General features: G+C 33.6%; 1 protein-coding gene across 1 annotated transcript in view; it reads right to left on the minus strand.

Annotated features, from left to right (window-relative positions):
* Positions 1-10,964, minus strand: part of LOC130453153 (monocarboxylate transporter 12-like) — a 34,444-nt gene extending 23,480 nt beyond the window's left edge. The window contains exon 1 of the mRNA XM_056792761.1: positions 10,830-10,964. The gene's annotated coding sequence lies outside the window, so the exon portion shown is untranslated. The remainder of the gene's footprint in view (positions 1-10,829) is intronic.
* Positions 10,965-17,837: the final 6,873 nt, after the last annotated feature.

Raw genomic sequence — 17,837 nt, forward strand, 5'->3', positions numbered from 1 at the left:
TATAATACGATTCATAATAAATGCTGGAAATGACAAACTATTTTGTTTTTAATTACATATAAAGTTTTAGAACAATAGGCTGTTGTCAATTCGATCATTCATTTACCGTATTTACTTAATGTTTATTCAAAATGCAATAGACTGATGTGAAACATTGTTGATGATACTTATAGTTTTTCCAATATCAATTGCAGATTATAAAAACTGGTTCGAAACCCTTGCCGACAATTTCTTTTGATTTACCATAGGCGTAGATACCACATTTTATAAATTTATTATTTTTATAAATACTTTTAAAAATATGTTTATCTTATGTGAGGAAGTATTCGTTAAAAACCAATCGAGTCATTATAAATTGGACGGCATTATACGTCGTTATTTAAACAGATGCACTTAATTGTAGTCCTACATGGAACTTGGAAAAAATTCATTATTATACCTCGTTATCATGCTACAACTGAATATTAAATTATAAAACGTGAATAGACGAGTAAAAAGTACCTGCCTGTGATGGCGTCTGGTTTAAACAGGGTACCAGACATGAACTGAGCCCTTTTGTACCCCAATCGTTTTTTATCTGGTAAACGAAATTTCAAAGCAAAAACTATGAAGGAAAATAAATTTTGTACAAATCCCAAAGTATCTTTATAAATAATAATGGTAGTCAGAATCTTCCGAACTAGAATCATTATTTGATTCAATTATGAACGGTTGTAATTGAATCTTCTTCTTTGATAACATGTTCAACTCGTGACTTCTCGATAAATGTAAAATTTATTTACTCTAGTTAATTCAACAATTATGATTGCATGTACATACAGCTTCGGTCAATAGAAATGCATTTATGTTTACGATTCGATGCTTTCATTGGTGGAGATGATGAGTCCACGTGGACTGATGGTTTGTTAGATGTTCACCGAATTTTATACGAGGAGTAAACATTATTTTTCATTTCTTAATTTGGTATTAGTGCCGTGCGTAGTTTGAAGTTAGTTATTTCGCGTTATATATGCATTTCATTTGGTAGGGCAAATATCGATAAACTATACGTCTTTACGCCGAAAAAATATCAGCAACGATTGAGTTTCAAGCCTTACAGAAATGTTAGAAAAAAAAATAAGTACTGAATATTAGTCACCACCTTTAACGGCGATATCTCAAAAACGGGTGGACTGAGAAATTTTGGTATAGGAAAGACCCATCTTAATTTCATACGAGCCATCACCTGAATTTTGTCGCATGAATTTGGAAACACCCTGTATATAAATTCAATTAAATTGATATTATTTTGATATTTTCTATTCGGGAATTAAATTTCTGGATATCTTTTATTGTATTAATTGTTTGTAAATGTTTTCTGCTTGTCATTATTTAATTTTTCGTAAAATTTGTTCATGTCAATGTTATTGCTAATGTCGAAATAAATCGGTATTACACAAGATGTTATCGTTTCAATATTATTAATTACAATAATTGATTATTTATAATTTCAAAAGTATCATAATGTTACTAAGAAAAGCTAAGGAATATTACCAAACTGATAATATATCATAGTTGGTGGGGTTCATTCACGAAGCTGAAACAAACTGACTTCCATTCATTACCTTCCAATGTACAGGGTATATCGGGAAAGTAATACGTCAAGACCTAGATTTAAAAATATATTGATCGGTATAATTTGTTGTCATACTACTTTTGCTATCCAGATTTATATAGGCTTCAATGTTGTCCTTTAAACGATATTTTAAGGCAAAGGGACAAAGAGAAGTCTGGCGGGGCTGTAGGCCGGTGTGATCAAATTTTGCTCACCTGTGTCCAAGACAGCTGACAATATAAGTTGTTCTCTATCCTTGCAAAGATTACCAAGATAAGCTCGATTTTTTACATCGTTTAAATTATAAATCCACATTTTGCGTATTTATCATAAAACTAATAATTTTTAATAAATGAATCCATATTTGTAAACTGTTTCTTGTATCCCTCTTTAAAAAAACTTGTATTAGCTCGGGTAGCTTTATGAAAATTTCAGAAAATATTTAGATTATTCTGTCACAAAATAATAAGGTCTTTAAAGAAGAAATGCTAATCTCCCAAATTTATTAAATGTATTTGTCATGCAGGTTTTCTGCGCTTTCCCTGTAACCTGGTGAACCGGTTCCACAGCCAAATGGCCGACGATTTGAAAAAAAAATGAAAAGAGCGGGGATGGTTAAAATTTTATATTTTTAAAAATAGAATTACTACTTAAACCATAAATGTAGCGAGCCTTGATCGAATTTGACTATTGTATCAAGTCATTGTTGAGTTTTAGAGGCTGTAGAATTGCTTTGTAGGACAAAACTAAAGTTTTCTCAGTGTTTAAACCAGGCCAGGACTTAATAGTAATGGTATAAAGTGAATTTACCGTTAGTTCGTAAGTCTGTGACATCATTAATGAATACAAATTAAAAAGATTAAGACCCCAAGGTACACCACTGCTAACTGCCAATTACTGGAAACATTACCATTAGCTCCTACTAGTTGTTTTCTACTTTCAAGGTAAGATAAAAACCATTTTAAAGGAACACCTCGGATGCCAAAATACTCTAGTTTGTTAATCAGAATTTCATGATCAACACAATCGAAGTTCTTAGCGAAATCACAAAAAAACGAAGCCGTATTCAAAATGACCGTTTTGGATTAGTAACGAAGGAATTCTAATATCGTTGACTCTTCATTATTTTTATTTATTCTATCGTTAATTCGAATAATTTTCTTACTACGCTAATCATTAATGAATTAATGTTGCTTAATAAGATCTTTTCAAGGGTAAAAGATTATTACGTTCACTAATTAACTAGAACTTCCTTTGATTCATCGTATTTGAATCATTAATACGCTAAACAATTTTATTTTTATGATCTTATAATTACTATAAACGAACGTTGTAAAAGAGATGCGAGGCCATTTAATGTACTCTAAATAGAAAGATGATGAAATAATTGGCCTAGTGGAAATCATGCAAAAATAACATTAAATATTTCGACTAATATTTATTTTTGGTTGAATTTATAATAAATATTTCATAAATTTCTATGTTGCTTCATGGGCAGCTGTATCAGCTAACTCGTTGCAGACACCCACACGCTCGCGCGCGCACTCGTGTGAGAAAGCCCTTATGTCTAAACATCCACCTCTGGATAAATCTATAGATGGATACGAAGAAGCCACTCCATATCATTTCGACAGGTCTTCATCCTCGTCGCAGTTTCTCCTCTGAGTTCTATGGGAGATTCTGGAGGTCTTAACTGTTTGTTAAGAGTTAGCCTGTTGGCTATAAATCTTGTCTCCTTGGTTGTGTGGATGTGTTTGTGCTTGTGTTTTCTCGTTGTCTCGTTCTAGTCGTCTTTTAGCTGTTCCTGATGTACAACTCGGCAGTTGCGTATGAAGTGCGGAAAACCTAGGATCTGGGAAGATTTTTTTTTATTTTTTACTAATTTAACTTAACCTATCGATTAACGAGTTATCTAATCGACCTCCCTTATTTTCTATAATCATCTCTGGTGTACCTGATAAGTTGCCTTAATACCTCGTTAGATTGTATTGCCAGATCCTTGAATAGCTTTTTGCCATGTCGTTCATGGGGTCCTGTCTCTCCAGAAAGTTACTCATTTCTTGTTGTCCACTGGACATTCACGAATAGTATTTGTCTCAGCATTGGCGACAGTGTTTTTCACGTATTCGTTTAAAGTGAGACCTTGATCCAATGTTACGTCTATGTATTTGATCTTTTTTTTCCAAAAGATTTCTTCGTCGTTGATTTTTATGTTCCGGTCGGGTCAGTGGTTTCTTCTTATCTTCGCTTTTCTCTCAGTTTACTTCTTTTTTCTATATTTTGCAACATTCACTTATCTCGTTTGGAGTCTTTTCGTAATGTTTTTCATCTTCACGCATCTTCATCAACTCAACTATACGCTCAGTTTATCTAATTGTAAAGTGTAAGTGAATCAGTCATATTGGCCAGTCATCGTTTTCTTTTTTTCTAAATAATGGATAAACTTTGGAATCCCAAAACATCCAATATCTCGAAATAAATGATTTGTACAACAAACAAGTAAAGGTCATCTTTGACAAAAATATAAATACAGTATGTAAATAAAAAACAAAAGAATTTGATGTCCGTTTTGGAAGTTGAATACTATGGATATCAATCAGTTACTTATCTACCAGCTGGAAAAAAGATAAAAGTTATCCTTTTATCGATTCAAGGTTAACTTAGTTAATCTCGCAGATAAATTGATAAACCGACCCTAAAAAGTATAAAATGTTGAACATATATTATTTTAATTATCAAAATATACTAAAACTACTACTAATAGTGTGTTGAATTGAACTCTTGATCTTTGTTCAAGCAAACGAATTAAATTAAGTGATAAAACTGATCAGAATATTTTGGTATGAAATGGTATATCGGGAAACATAAAATAATCGTAGAGACAAGCATCAAAGTACGTTGCGTTTTCGAATACCTCCAATTTATTTTCCAATTAAAGTTTTTTTAAAGATGCCACTGTTGAACTGATTTGTTATTAATTCTAAATAAGGAATACTGGGGAACCCAAAAAGAGGTAAAAAAGTAATTGCATTAATCTTGTGTTAATCTTGTGTTAATCTCCTGTTAATATTTTGAGATAATCTTTATGTGGTAAAGAGGAATAAATTTATGTACTTTTCAATAATGTCTTGGGAATTTTGAAGAATCAACAAAATTTTGATATGACCAACAAAAACTAAATCCCTGCTGTATTCCAATTACTATATTTAGAATCATGTTAGCAGAAATCATAGACCAACAGCTTCAAATTGATATACATATATCGAATTGTTAAGTTCCCGTCTCGACATACCAATAGACAAATCCACTTGAAGTGTTTGAGGATTGCTACTTAAGTTTTGAGTTGTGAATATGTCAAATCTGACATCGCCATCATGAAGTGTGACATTTTTAATGAGCGTACTCAAAACGTGTTGTCATAATGGTGGTATTTGAGTTGTTTACAGAGAGTTGAAACATTCATCTTCGCCAAAAAATGGAATTAAATCGTGTGATAAAATTCTATGACTTTCGATGTGGATTAAACCAACAGCAGTGTGCCAATCAACTCGATTAGACTTTTGGTAATGAAACGCGACCGCCGTGTTTCGCTGGCTTTTGGACTGTTTATTCGGAATAAATGGATATATCGCCACCGTCTCATTAGAGCAGCGTAGTACGATCAATTCTGAATGGTACACCAGCATTTGTTAGCCAGTAGTGTTAGATATAATCAGTTACAACAATGGAAGAATCATTCTCCACCACGACAATGCGAGCTCTCGCACATCAGATCAAACAAAAACGTTTTTGAACAGTCAAAACATCGATTTAATAGGTCATCCGCCGTACAGTCCTTGTCTGACCCACACTGATTTATTTTTATACCCCCTAAATATTTGTTCTTATTTTTCTTTCTCAAAACTTAAGGATCAACCCTCGTATTAAGCAATATTTCCTTCAAAAAAGTATATGAATTTTGAGCGTCTTGATAACATTTTTTCACTCAAAATCTCATTTCACTGTACTATTAGTATCAATAAAAATATTTCCAAATTTGATATCTAAACACAAATAGTTTGGAATGTGCTAAATGAATATTCAACATAATTAAAATGTAAATCATTAGTGTAAATTGTTAGGTTATAGTACATGACATGTGATTGTTTTGATTTGAATTATCAGTGTATTAGTTGACCGGAGGGAAGGTCATTTACTACATTACCGATAAAATTACCGAACGAAAATATAACTATACCATTACAATTAAATTTTTCTTTTTCGAAACTAGACCTTCACAACGGATTTAGACGAACTTAAAATAGATCAGATTCAGTAGTTTTAGTGAGACAAAACTCACTAGAAATCACTGGTGTTTGATACAAAAATTATACTGAAATATAGACTAACCCGAGGAGCAAATCAGAAGTGAAAAAATTTAGAATGGCAGAAAAAAATATACTGAAAGAAGATTTCTATTTCATTGCGACAAAATGTGTACTCCAGGCATAAAAACTATCCAATACATAATTTTAATGAAAATCGGCAAAAAACTTTTGCATTAATATTTTATTTTCTCAAATAATATATTTAAAAATAGTTTTTTGGAAAATTCTCATTAGTATTTTCCCGATTTTTTATATACAGTGCTATTAAAAAGTCCGCTCTTCTATCATGATCAAGTAGGTAGAGATCCGCGTGGGGCAAACGTCCGATTCGATTTGAGATCAGGCGGGAAATGAATTTTTTTTCTTTGTATTGTCACCACTACTTCTTATTTTGTAGGTTACTGTTCTTATTTGTGTTTTTTTTTTTTTTTGAAAAAATGAGGTCAGTCTATTTTTCTTGATTTTTACATAATTATTGCCAAATTTTAACTGATTATTTTTGTTAATCTAAACCCGTGGCCGCCAAACAGTCGATCGCAAGCCGGTGGCTCGCTGTGTAATTTTGGGTAGCTCGCGGCGACGCGGGTTGGCAACACTGAGTGTCTGGGAGCGCTGCAGTCGATTAGTCATTGGCAGAGTTACACGTTTTTGTAGACTTTTATTGTCAAGTGTGTAGCCATAGTGAGGTATGTGTTTAATTCACGTTTAAGCTCTTTCCTTGTTTGTTTTTACTATAGCTAGTTCAAGCAAAAAGCCGAAAACCTATCACTATCAAGCAGAGTCGGAAACCAATTACTTTTTTACGCAAGTTAAAGATAAATGTGTGTGTTTACTTTGTAATGTCTCTGTTGGAAAGAAAGGAAATGTTGAGCGTCATTTAAAGACAGTTCACAGTGGAATTGTAAAACATTATCCACTGAATTCACCTCTGAGAAGAGAGAAGGTAATGCAGTTAAAATCTCAGCTAAATGCACAAAAGTCAACTTTTTTTAAAACACTAGAGAAGAACAAGGCAGCTACCGAGGCATCATTACGGGTTTCCAGGGTTTCCAAGGTCATCGCTCAACATAGGGAACCGTACGAAGATGGTGAGTTGATTAAAACTGTATTTTTAAAAGCTTCAGATACATTATTTGATAACTTTGATGAAAAAGCGATCATATTTGCTATTAAATCTGTTCAGCTTTTTGCTAATACAGTGATTTAGTTTCGCAGCTTAAAACTGATTTTGATATTTGTAGTTATTTTTCCTTACAACTTGATAAATACAGCTCAGTTGGCTATTTTCTGCCGCTTACTGTTCATACAACTAGAAATGATATATTTTTAGCATTTAAAAAGCTCATTGAATCTGAAAACATTCCTGTGAAGAAGTTGGTGTCAAAGACAATGACATACCAAAATGTTTGTCTTACCATTGCATCATACACCGGCAGTCACTGTGTGGAAAGTTCTCAAGTATAAACAATGTCAAAATAGTGAATAAAATAAGGGCAAATGCACTTCAAATATGACTGTTCACAGAACTAATTGAAGAGTTAGAATGCCAGTATGGTGATCTGCTGCTTCATACAGGCTTAGTAGAGGCAGAGTTATGCAACGTTTCAAAGAGTTGCTAGCTGGTGAAATTCTTGTAAGATCTGGGTGAGCATCTCACCGAACTGGAAGATCCCTCATAACTACAAGATTTTTCCTTTCTTACTGATGTAACTGAAAAATTGAATGGCTTAAACTTGCAGCTTCAAGGCAAAGATAAGAACATCGGTGGAATAATTTCAGATGTAACATCATTTTTAAAAAAGCTCAAGCTGTGAGAAAAAAATATAACCCAGTTTGAGAACAAGCACTTTCCTAGTCTGAAGCAAATCGTTGACAAATAAAATCCTCCACAAAACCCTAGAAATTACCAAGAATACGTGGAAATTCTTTCAGACAACAATTTAATCAACGATTCCAAGATTTTAAAATCACAGTTCGTTAACTCTCCCTTTATAGAGATCGATACAGAAGATTTTTCAGCTTGTATTGTAAAACATTTTGGTGGAGATCAGGCTGCCGTTGAAATAGAAGTTGTTGATTTTCAGTAATGAGATTGAAAACTATGTTCAGTTCTACATACTTGTGTGAAGCATCTTTTTTAAGTATGAAGTTTATAGAAAACAAATATAGAAACAGATTGAGTGATGAACATTTGGACAACTGCATCAGAATGGCGGCTACAAGATACTCTCCAAACTTGATGGCTAAAAAGAGTTCCACTCCTTTTATTGAAATAAACACTTAGACTTTCTTTGTTACACTTCCTATATATTTTGATTAATACTAGAAATAAATGTTCGTTTGTAATAAACTGGTTTAAATCCCATTTTGGGTACTTTCTTTGGCCCAATATTACTAGGTAGCCCGCTAAAACGTTTATAAATGCTAGGATGGCTCACTAACTCAAAATTTTGGCGACCAATGTTCTAAACTACCTTTCTCAAAATTTTAATAACTCATTAGGCAGTTTTAATGTCTTTCGGTAATTTTGAAATATTCGTAAATTTAAAAAAACCTATGAGCTAAACGTTTAAGTGCTTTGAGAAGCGAACTGTACTTGCTTGAAGTGATAAAGTCCTATTGACTGCGCCAATATAATTTATTTTTTCGAAATCTAATATATCAAATTAATGATTAAGATTTTTAAAAACTGAAACACAAGACGATAATATCTTGAACATAGTCAAAATAACCAAAGAGTAAAAAGCAGTGAACATGTCCTCCAAGGTATCGGGTCTATTATCAAACAAATGCTCTGATTAAATTTGAGCGAAATGCGACTAGTGAGACGGTTATCTTAGACGCCCACACCATGGGCATCATGGATGATTCGGAGTGCTGCTGGAGCACGTCATCTTTGAGTGCTTAGCACCTAAACCTACGCGGTTCAAACATTTGGATTAGTCTCACAAACAACCTGCTTAATGTCATCACACGGTTCAAGTCAAAGTGCCTGATCGGTTTCTCAAAGGACATCGGCCTTTGTTAGTGTCAAGTTTGGGCACGACGAGCCTATGGCCGCTAGTTTTAGGATGATGAAGATATAACACAATAAACAAAGTTTGATGACTACTAAAAATTACTATATATACGTCAACAAAACAATATATACGTAGGAAAGTACTCGCTTCGCCGTCCCGAGAGAAAATGAGCTTCTCTTCGATTTAAAACGCTTCGCCTGGGTATAACAGGTATATCGGAGAGAATTAAATTATTGGCGTGCCATTAAAAAGGTTGTTCAAGAGAGGAAACTTGGAATTCCCAAAAGAAAGTAACTTGGAATTTCCTGGGTCAGGTATCGGTCAGTTAGGGGTAGAAAGATTATTGTTTTATTGGGGAAGGAAAAGGAGAAATGTGTACCAACGTATTCGTAAAGGCGATGGCACATGGCGTGTGCTTAATGGCCCTTTGCCGCTCAAAACGCTACTATGAACTAATCTTGAACGTACGAGGGGGTACGCAAAAGTAACCCGAATAGCATTGCCATTGGTGGAGCTTTTGTAGTACTGACTTCTGCCGCTAGGGCCTGCGCTAGGCAACTCGTCGCCAGTTGAGTGCCGCGCGGGCCGTTGACCTGCGACGTTCTGTTTGTCACTAGTGACCGTTTTTGGTAGTGCTGTTTCAGTGCTGCTTCGTTTTTTTATGATGGCAAATTTAAGTGAACAACGTGCCGCCGTGAGAATTTTGTTTTCTACTCGGTAAAAACGCTGCTGAAACTGTTTTAATGTGGAAAACTGTTTACAAAGATGAAGCTATGGGGAAAACTCAAGTGTATGAGTGGTTTTCTCGATTTAAAAATAGCGACATGTCGATTGATGACAAACCTCGCTCTGGACGTCCATCAACTGCCCGAATCGATGAAAACGTTGATAGAATTCGATAGCTTGTGCGCACAGACCGTCGACAGACAATTGATCAACTGTCTGAAATCAGTGGAATATCTTGGAGCTCGGTTCAGCAAACAGGTGACTCGTTCTTCCGACATGCACATTCAGCCATCACTGTTAGCCAGTTTTTGGTTAAAAATAACATGGTTCCGCTGCTCCACGCACCTTACTCGCCTGACCTGGCTCCGTGCGTCTTTTTATTGTTTCCACGCATGAAAATGAGCATGGAAGGATAGCGATTTGAAAACATCGAAGACATCAAGAAAAGAACGAGACAGGAGCTTGCAGCCATCTCTAAAGATTAGTTCAAACAATGTTTCGAACAGTGGAAGCACAGTAGGGACAAATGTATTACTTGTAATGGAGAATATTTTGCAGGGGATAAGGTTGTTTTGTAAATATTTGTAAACATATAGCATTTAAAAAATAATTCCGGTTATTTTTGGCTACCCTTCGTATATATTTGGTTAAAGTCTTTAATTATACATCGTTATTAATAGCATTCAATAGATGTGTAAATCGGTGTATTTTTATTCATTTTCCATATTTAAATAATTTATTACACAATACAGTCTCATATAATTGTAATAAGAAAATACTTTTCTCATTATAGCGTTTCGATTGTTCAGTTTCAGTTTATTTTGTTATACGTCAAATAACGTCATTATTTCGAAAATCAAGTTGTTTATAACGATTTTATTTCTATTTTTGACTTATTTAAATTAATTTAATTTCCTTAGAATCAATATGAATTACTACAACCTTTTAATTCAGTTTTTGTTAACGAATAGTTAAAATTCAAGACCTCGTTTATTAAAAACATTTGATATTCAAAAAAATTAAAATACAATGAATGTTCTATACATTTAAAACAAAATTTCGATTCCTAACATATAACAACAAATTTTCGGTATAATAAAATCGATTCAACTAAAGACGTACCTGTTTGAAAACAGAAATCAATCCTCTACATTAACACAATCCCACTAATCAACACTGAATATAAAAATTTCTCTGGTTGTAGTCGAAGCTTCGATTTCGCGCGCTCAGATCTCGAAACTGAACTGAAATCGAAATGCGCGCGGTGTGTTACTCTGTGTTTAGATTTGTACCCCCTCCTACATATCACAACCGTCAAAGAAAAGACGTCTTTCCTTTTGTATTTTTTCATTTGTCGTTGATGTATAAATTGGGAATCAATTTCTGGAAATACATAGTTTTAAATACGCAAAAGAAACGAGAATATAGTCTCTTAGTAGACGCATTAGCTCACGTGACTTTTTTTCCTAATGGAGAAGTAGGCAAATAACATTAATTGTAGCCGAATATATTTCAATAGAAAATTCTAATGATTGATTTGCTTAAAAGCGTAGACTGGTCAGGTCTTCAGGTTCTAGGAGGAACCCCATGGAAATAGAAAACGTAGAAAAGACGCATAAGTGACTTATAGGCGCGTGTAAAGTTTTCCTGCACTTTGCATGCACTAAAACCTATTCCACTTATGTCTCCCTAGGCCTATAATACTCCATCAGGTACTACTTTGCAAAGGAGGCATTATATAATTTGCTCTTCCCTGCATCCCCCAATCAATGTTGGTTGGTTGGAGGTTCAGGATGACGAGTTGGGCGCTTTTTGTTCTTCGTCGTCGTCAATTGGACACGAACCAACTTTCTACGTTTCTCTGCATCAGAGTAGGGAGCTTGTTGTTACATAGCCTGGCATCTCGCACTGTTTATCAATTGTGACACGTCCTACTCTTCGCGTCGAAGGTCCTGGAGGACTTTTGTTGTGAAAGTTTTCGTTACAATCCATTTGTGTATCTATATATTCATCCCTCCGCAATCTGGAGATACCAGGAACTTCTCGTACTTGTATTTGTACATGTATGCCCGAAAGCACTCATATCCAGATAGTATCTACGTCAGGTAGTAGTTAACACTGCCGTGCTTGTGCTGTATCCACTTATTTTTCTTGGGAATTAAACGGTAAGTCCACCTTTCCTTGGAAGACTCTTTTGTCATCGTTTCATATTCGCCTGTCTCTTCTCACTTTTGATATAGTTCACATCCCCATTGTCCTTTCTTGTTCGGAGATATATTCACTTCCTTTCCTAAACTAGTTGCTTAATTACCTCGGCGGCCTCCTTCGAAATCGTACGGAATGCACTTACCACTTGGACTGCACTCACTCAATCGGTATACTGATGTCAGCTTCTTGCTTGTTTTCTTGGATTTTACGGCTTTTGTCCGTAGCGCAATCCAATACGTGATATCTTTTATTTCAACAATACCTAATGTATTTATTTTTTGGCCTATACTTAATAAATGCACGTTCTATTGCAATGGGATTACACCTTTTCGTTTGATGTAGATTAGTCCGCGGTTTATTTATAGAAAACTCAAACTTTTCGCCCAATTTTTTTACGTTTAAAAATAGTTCTTTGAATTCTAAGCTAGCAATTTCACGCAAGCTCTGGAGTTCACCAATGGTATCTTCCGCCAAATTTGCAGCCCGTTTCAAATCAATATTTCGCTGCTGGAAAGCTTTGCATAAAATACTACTAAAGCTAAATACTTGATTTACAACTTCTAAAGAAATAACAAATCCTGGTTTTTCTATAGATGTTCCTAACTGATTTACTGCATTAGCTGAATCTTTGTCTGTCCATTCTTTTCAAGTGCTAGTACAACAGGATCATAGAGCTCTAAATAACAGAGTTATACCTTTCTATTAATAATTTAATTAATTTTCAAGGCCAGAAACTACATCTGATGCTTCTAAACACTGTTTAATAATAGCTTATGGTTTCGGAATGTGAAAAAAGTCCTACAATTTTCCTATAGTACCTAAACCTTATTAAAGACAAGTCGCAGGAATTTGAAACAGCTAAGTTCAAGAAATTTGCCGCACAGAGGACATACAAAGCCTTTAAACACCATTAAACTTTCCGGTCTTTGTTGCTGCACCGTCATACCCTTCATCGCGCATTTTATCAAAGTCGATTCCGACGCTTTTATTTTTTTTTATAAATTTCATTGAAATTTCTTTTCCTGTCATATTTTCAAGTGGTGCAAACTGCAAAAAAGCTCTTCTATAGTGGAAAATATTGAATCAATGTATCGAATAAACAGGATATTTTGTTCTATGCAGGAAATTTCATCGACAAGTACGGAAAAGTACAACCAAAAATCAATTTTTTCAACTAAATTTCCAAGAATTAAATCGATACTAATTTCAATTATTTCGTTCTGTATCTTCCAACTAGTATACGAAGCGTTATTTTTTGCATTAGAAAGTACATTGTTTAGGTGGTCGTCATATTCTTGGTGGCCCCTTAGTGGTAGTCCTTGCCTTCCGCAGAATAAAACATTCTCTATAATCGACTGCACCCTCTTTCCGTTTCCCATAATTTATTTCTTTTCTTTTTAATTGAAAATGCTCTGGCTCTTGCACACCTACAAAATATAATCTCAAAGGCCGCTTGACATGATGCAATACAAGGTGCAATGCAATGCAATACGCAATATTTCTTGATCAAAAGCATGCGCAGATGAATTCCAGCTGATTGTTTTATGCAAGTTCATCAGATTTTAGTAAAACTTAGCTTCGTTATTTTCATTGTTAAACTATGTACAAATTATAAGTAAAAATTTGAGGTTAGCAATTTGTTTACTTTTACTGTTTGCAGAGACTTGCATGAAATTTCTTGCACGTTAAATTGCATTATGTCAAGCGGCCTTAAGTAACTATTTAAATTAAATACTTTCTTTCAAATTTATGGCAAACAACCCTCACCAAATTATAAAAGCTTCTTCGACATTTTCTTTATGGTAGCAGCGCTGCTCATGCTCGTGAAAACGTTCTGCTGATTTCTTCGAATTATTGAAAGGTTCCAAACGTAACTGCCTTAAATTTTCGTGTTTTCCAAAATCTGCACTGATTAATTTATGAAATAAAACACACTATTTTCAATAGGCATCATCATCTTTTTTGGAATAGCTTAACCATTTCCACTTGTGAAGCCTTTTGGACTGAAATTTTAAGTTCTTAGTACCTGATAAAGGGTAGGAAAACGTCTCCGATGGATACCACTTTTCGTTTAAAACTTTTTTTCTTTCTGGTATTTGTCAATTTTGTATTTAAAAAGTTAGCTATATCGTAGAAATCCCAGCATTCATTACTTATCATCTGATTATTTACTTGCTTAGTCTGATGGTCATTTTCAGGGATATCTTTATCAATCGCTAAAATTAAAATATACAGGAAGTAAAAACTGAAAAAAATATTTGTTAGATCACGGATTGATCACGCGTAAATGTGTAATATTCAACTAACTTTCTTTTAATAAATGTTTTATCTAAATTAAAAGATAATAGAGATACTTCTCAACTTTTATTATTACTGAAAGAAACAAAAATTAAATAAATAAAAGAAAAGTTTCGCTAAGAAATTAATACTTGGTAGCCTCAAAGTTAGAACTGGCAACAGCGCATCATCGATATCCTGCAATGTCGCATAATAATTTAATTTTGTATAGGTTAGATTATAGTTTGTACACAACTCAAGAAAACAAAATCATTATGAATAAATAAACACTGGGTGCTTACCTTTAGAACCTTCATTATAATGACTTTCTGTTTCAAATTCTTCTGTAACTTGTAAAATAACTTTTTTGAAAAAAAAATCAGCATATCTAACTGCCGCTTTGACATTTTTAATATTATAGCTTTTGTACTTATAGTTTTTCCAATATCAATTGCCGACAATTTTGTTTGATCTACCATAGACGTGGACTGACGGTTTGTTAGATGTTTACCGAATTTTATACGGGGAGTAAACATTATTTTTCATTTCTTTATTTGGTATGAGTGTCGTGCGTATTTATGAAATATTCCTCGCATAGCTGTCTTCTGCAATTGACATTGGGCGAAATAAAATTCGTCTTCCAATTTATAGTATTTCACGTTACATTTTACACGTAGTTGGTACATGATTTGATTATGATGTACCATGCTAGGTTGCCGGATTTCCATGTTTTGATTCTAGATTTCAGGGATTTCCATATTGTACTAATAAGGTATTTTCTATACAAAATGGAAAGTTTATAAGTACTTATATCCCAAAAATATATTTTTGTTTAAATTTCCCCCAAAACCCCCATTGGATGCGCCATTGCGCTGTTTGAGCTTGACAAAATATGCTGTGATAAGTCTTTCAAAATTTATGCCGTTACATAAAAAATTCTTGTTGTATCACGTTTGAACTTACTTTGTGGATGTACCTCGTATAACAAACAATGACAATATAGTGATAAATAATGTATTTTTAAAGACGCTGATAGTGCAGAATAAGCACTTATCAAACAAGAAACTATTACAAATTTCTTGGGATGGATATGATAATAGATTAATACAACGTAATCTTTTATATGCTTTTTTTTATTTTGCAATTCATTGCGTACATTTACAATTTTTATGTTTATATGCTCAAATTACAAAGAATTGAAAATTATTTCGTCAATTTTCAGTTTAAAGGACTTATGGATCATTATGTATATTTTTATTCAATTCAAATCGTTCTATAGGACTAAACAGTTCGGAAAGTTACGAATAAAAAATTATTAACTCGGCGTCTATCCAGCAATAACAAACTTCGTTCATTAAGTTTGCCAGTGTATAAGACCACTGGTACTATAGCGTCAGTTAACGTAGTACCGGATGGGCAATTAAGATTTTTCAACAAATTCTGCGCATTTTTTATTCTACAAGGTTTAATCTATCTCTTCAAATAAAAGGTGGGCAAGGGTGAGAACCTTCTTATTAAAAAATAACCGAATGTGCAGTTCTGTTATGTTAATTGGAAAACACTCTGTCCTGCAATGTGAAATATATAAATTCTAAGCAATTTAATTAGCAACGTGAATGCTAGAGGGCGTTGTTTAACATTATTTCAGATATTCGCATATCTCTCTTAAGAATTTAAATAGAAACATAATAGTTTGAATAGGCTTTCAAAAAGTAAACTAAATTAACATTAAATACCGAATGCCAATATTTCATAAATACGCACGGCACTCATACCAAATTGAGAACTGAAAAAGAATGTCAGTCCACGTGGACTCATCATCTCCACTGTTTATCAATGAAAACATCAAATCGTAAACATAAATGTATTTCTATTACCGAAGCGTATGTAAACAATTTCTTCGAAATATTCCTACAAGACAGTCTGCGATAAGCAGTGGGGTCGCTCGGTAAGATTCATTTGATTCATAAATAAATAGACCATAGGCGATTGAAGACAATGAAATGGCGTAGTGTAGTGAGAATAAAGACAGGTATGAATTTAATAATATAATATGATTTATATATACAAAGACGGCAAGTTTAAAAAAGGAAAATATTCAGCAATCATAATAAGAATTGTTGAATTAACTAGAGTATGTGGGCAAACATAGAAATAAAATTACGAAAATGTAAACTCTTAAGAAAGTTGTAGCAGCAGACCGAAAAGAACTTAGGAAAAACTGTGTTGAATATGTTAGTATGTGGTATCCCCCTTTTTACAACCCTTCATAATTCAATCAAATGAAGACTTTAGTTCAGACGATTCTTACTACCATGATTATTAAAGGGCTCAGTTCACGTCTGGTACCCTGTTTAAGCCAAACGCTCTTACAGGTAGGTACATTTTACTCGTCTATTTACGTTTTATAATTTAATATTCAGTTGTAGCAAATTAACGAGATATAATAATGATTTTTTTCAGAGTAGGACTACAATTACAACTACATATTTTTAAAAGTATTTATAAAAATAATAAATTAATAAAATGAGGTGTCTAAGCCCATGGTAGGTCAAATAAATTGTCGGCAAGAGTTTCGGACCAGTTTTGATATCTTGAAAAATGTGTAAACGGCGAGAATTTTTCTTCAAACGTCTACTAGGCTGGTTCGTCCTAACGGAATTTAAAAATTTATTCTGAATAAAAATTTCCTATACTAACCTAACTGCAATAATTCAAACAGTTCTCATAATGGTCTTATTATTGCCTCAAGATGGCGTCCTCTAAATGTAAAGCTAATATTACTAACAATGAGAAAAATCATTTAATACACCATGTAACAAATCTAAAACTTAACAAACTAGACTAATTAGTCTACTACCTAATTAGTAGTGCCCTAGTTGTTCAAAATGTCGTCCATCATTTTCTATACATGAAATTAGTCGCTGACGGACAGCTTCAAATACTTCGTATTGCCTGTCGTATTCTTTCAATCATCTAGTCGTGGGTCTATTGGTGTAAACGAAATCTTTTATCCTTCTTCCTTCTAGCATGGATGATCGTATTAGTAGGCTATAACCTGATCATCGTTAGCAAGTCTTCCCCGGAAGACGAAGTCCAGTATTCTCGCCATCGTTTAGGTGGTCTTCTTCCTCCTGGGCTGTTCATTTTTGCGTTCTTAACAAGTGTACTGTCTTCCATTCTGTTTATATGTTTGTTCCAGAATTTTCGAATTTTATGCTGTATCATAAATGAAAGTATAAGTAAGCTCGGTTTGGTATTATGGGTAACCAAATAAATAATAGCTAAGGGTATGTTTAAAAAAAGTGGCATTTCGTTTCTTGGAAAGTCTCAATACCTTTCTCCATTAATTGCTTAGAATTTATATATTTTGTATTGCTGGAAAAAGGCTTTTTCCAAAATAACAGGTTTATAAAAATCGGCTGAGCAGAACCGTACTTACAGGCATTTTTTCATAATAAGGTTTCCACTCTTCCCAACCTAATATTTTAAGAGATTATTGTCTTCGATTATTGTACAGAATTAGGTAAATTTTGAAATTTTGCTTTCTTACGTGTTTCTTGAGGCCCTGTCATAATTTTTTGTCTGAAGCTATAATATAATCAGTTCCAGAGATATGACGATAGCCGTTCTTAGTTGTCCACC

Source organism: Diorhabda sublineata, chromosome 2, assembly GCF_026230105.1.
Source record: "Diorhabda sublineata isolate icDioSubl1.1 chromosome 2, icDioSubl1.1, whole genome shotgun sequence".
NCBI lineage: Eukaryota > Metazoa > Arthropoda > Insecta > Coleoptera > Chrysomelidae > Diorhabda > Diorhabda sublineata.